Here is a 3723-nt window from a genome sequence, read left to right as displayed (position 1 = left end):
ATTGAGGGAGCACAGACAACATTTGAGTGGTAGAGGGGAGGAAGGGGATGGGTGCTCTGAACATACAGCTACTCAGTCTTGACCAGGAAATCAAAAGATCCTTCTCATGAGCAAAGCCCATAAAGCAAAACATTTACCTCCCATAACATATAACAAAGACTCATGGCATCTGATTGGCTGAGGGCCAAAAAGCTTGAGAATCCTCATGCCCCAGCACTTAATTGGAAACTCCCCATAGCCCAGAGTCTGATTAGGTCTGGCCCAGGACTCTATGTGACTATTAATGGGCAGAAAGGATCTTAAAATTCCCTTAACATTATAGTATCCCCTGAGTTTTCTCCTCTACAGGCTAAACTTCCCCATCCCTTCAATTGATCTTCATGTGAGAGAGACTCAGTGCCCTTCACTATCTTGATTGCTCTACTCTGGACTCTAGGATTTCCCTACTCTAGGATTTGCTCTGTGAAGTTTGGAATCAGTCATCAGTCAAAGGGCTACACTTAAGGACCTAGAGGGAAACCTGTGGCTTTGAGGCCATGTGATGGACAAAGTTGGAAGGATAACTGTATAATGAAATTCTTCCATCAAATGTGATTGGCTGAAGGATCTACCACATCCCTGTTGGTCGTTAAAAAATAAACTTGCTAGTTCTGGAGTCACTCAAGAGAACTACCCAGAGTTGAAAGTTGGTTGCTGAGTCAAAGTTATGCTAAAGAGAAAAGAAGGTCCAGAATCCCAGAAGAGCCCAGAGATGCTATACCTAGAGGGAAGAGTATGAGGACAACATGAGGAGAAAAAAGACATCAGGGACTCACAGTGCTAGAGGAATTAGTTGTCTTGGATATGGATTCCCTACATTATTGCCTTTCTATTGTGGTTGTTCAGTCATGTACAACTCTTTATGACCACATTTGGGGTTTTCTTAGCAAAGATACTGGAGTGATTTGTCATTTCCTTCTCCAGCTCATTTTACAGATGAGGAAACTGAGGCAAACAGGGTTAAGTGACTTGCCCAGGGTCATACAACCTAGATGTATCTGAGACCAGATTTGAAGATGTTTTCCTGACTCCAAGCCCAGCACTTTATCCATTGCACCACCTGCCCATTGAATCTTTATTAGTATACTCTATATATCTTTCCATCCTTCCCACTGACACTGTGTATATTTGTAGAACTGTGCACCTAAGATTTATGGAAGCAATGTTTTATGACTACTATTAACATCATGCCATTTGAATAAATGCCTTTTCTTTGTGTTAACTGCGTCATTACCCCATTACTGAGATAATCTTTCCCTGGGAACCCAACCCACAAGTAGAAATTTGAGGAGGTGCCCAGACAAAGCACTTCCAGAGTTTTGAGGGAACACATACTCAGAGAATAGGAGGCAGAGTTTCCAGAAATCATAGTATAGTAGTATCCAGTATCACAGAAGAGAAGAGATCAAACATGTAGGAGGCTAATCCTTCAAGGCCCAGTATCTCAAGAACCACCTCCTTCATATGGTCTTCCTTACCCATTCTAGTCTTCATTTATCTACTTTTCTTCCAAATACCTATAGCACTTACACTCTTTACCAAATAACTTAGCACTTAAATATTTAAAATCTTATATTGTCTGTGTAGATTATAAATTCTTTTCAGGATTATAGGATTTAGAGCTGGAAACAGCCTTAGAGATCATCTAATGCAACTATTCACTTTACAAGTGAAGAAACTGACTCTCAGAGGAGTAGTAAATGGCAGAGCCAAGATTTGAATTGATGTGTACTGGCTTCAAATTCCTTGTTATAGTTGTTATGCCATGAAATAAATCTTTATATATGGGGTGGGGAACCTGTGGCCTCAAGACCACATGTGGCCCTCTAGGTTCTCAAGTGTGGCCCTTTGATTGAATTCAAACTTCACAGAACAAATCCCTTTAATAAAAGGTTTAGTTCTGTAAAACTTGGATGCAGTCAAAAGCCTGCACCCAAGGACTTAGAAGGCCACAACTTCCCCACCCCTACTTTATACCTTTCCATATTCTGAGACAGCTAGGTGTCATAGTTGCTAAAAGTGCCAGTCCTAGGGTCAAATCTAGGCTCAGACAACTTGCTAGCTGTGTGACCCTGAGCAAGTCACTTAGCTGTGTTTGCCTCAGTTTCCTCATCTGTAAAATGAGCTGGAGAAGGAAATGGCAAATCTTTCCAGTATCTTTGCCAAGAAAAGCCTAAATGAGACCAGGAAGAGTCAGACATGACTGAAATGACTCAACAACAACAATGACAAAGACCTAGCAGAGACAGCACTCAAATACTTTAATTCAGCATAGGTCTCACCTGAAGTCAGAGGGTAACTTGTGAGATTCTCCTGCAGGTATTTTCAGTCTGACTTACTGTTATGCTTTCATAGGGCCCTTGTAAATGCATTCATTGCTAGAGTTAGGTGTTATAATTAACACTGTCTCCCTCTGACAGGAAGGAGCTAGACCACAGAAAACTGGAACAAGTCCTAAAGGGTCATTAAGTAGGCATTGGGAAAAACCCAAAGAGTATCAGTAAAACTGGTCAAGGGGTGTTGAGACATAAATCACAGATGAGAATGAAAGCAATTACTCTTTTAGAAAACTCCTTCACTGGAGTCAGGAGGACCTGAGTTCAAATCCGACCTCAGATACTTAACACAAAAACTAGCTGTGTGACCCTAGGCAAGTCACTTGACACCAGTTGCCCTCCAAAAAAAAACCTCCACTAATTTGTGCAATATTTTGCTAAATATACCTTCTAACAGAGGCTGCTTATTTCCTATCCACTTTAAAATATTCTGGTTTCAGCTTCTCCTAAGGGTCTATCTACTTCTCAGAAATAACTGGAACCAATTGTGATGTATGAATAGAACACTACTGAGCTATAAGAAATGAGGAATATGAGGACTTTAGAAATGCTTGAGAAGCCTATAGGAACTGTTGCTAAATGAAGGAAGCTGGACCAGGAAAACAATATACAATAAGGACTGTAATATAATAATGTAAATGGAAAGAGCAAAAAATTAAAAACTGATGTTATAATTATCATCACCAAGCCTGTCCCTGGAGAAGAGGTAAGAAAATATACTTTCTTCCCTTATTTGTAAAAATAGGGAACTATACATGTGAAACATTGCATATACCAACAGACTCAGTTGACATCATGATTGATTTTGCTGAATTGTTTTCTTTTCTCATGCTAGTTTATCTTTTTCATAAAAGGGGAAGGCTTGCTGGGGATAAGAGAGCAAAAATTTGCCAAAAGAGGTGAAGTAAAAATAAAATATGTAAATGCCTTTTTAAGAGAACTGACTGAATCTGAAATGTGCATACACTCAGGACTTGGCAGGAAAATACACTGGCTCTGCATAAAAGGTCCTGGGTTCAAATTCCCTAACATCTCTAGTGTAGCAGGCTGGGGGCAGGGACAGAATAAAGATTGCCAGAACTTCTGTATGTCAGCTTCTTCCCAAGTCTTTTTTCACTTTAGCAGTTTAAAGGGATATTGAACAAGAACAGAATCTCTCTAAAGCTGGAGTCTAGAAGAGCCCAAATCTCTCTTTTTTCCAGTTCTCAAAACTTTATCCTCATGCAAATATAAGACATTGAGTAATTAATGTCCCATCAATGAGTAGAGTCCCACACAATCAACTCTCTTAGCTAAGGCATACACACACACACACACACACACACACACACACACACACACACACACA

The sequence above is a fragment of the Petaurus breviceps genome, unplaced genomic scaffold, assembly GCF_028583685.1.
Source record: "Petaurus breviceps papuanus isolate PSGF00001 unplaced genomic scaffold, PetGlider_PUasm1.0 184, whole genome shotgun sequence".
Taxonomy (NCBI): domain Eukaryota; kingdom Metazoa; phylum Chordata; class Mammalia; order Diprotodontia; family Petauridae; genus Petaurus; species Petaurus breviceps.
Note: the sequence above shows the minus strand (reverse complement) of the source record.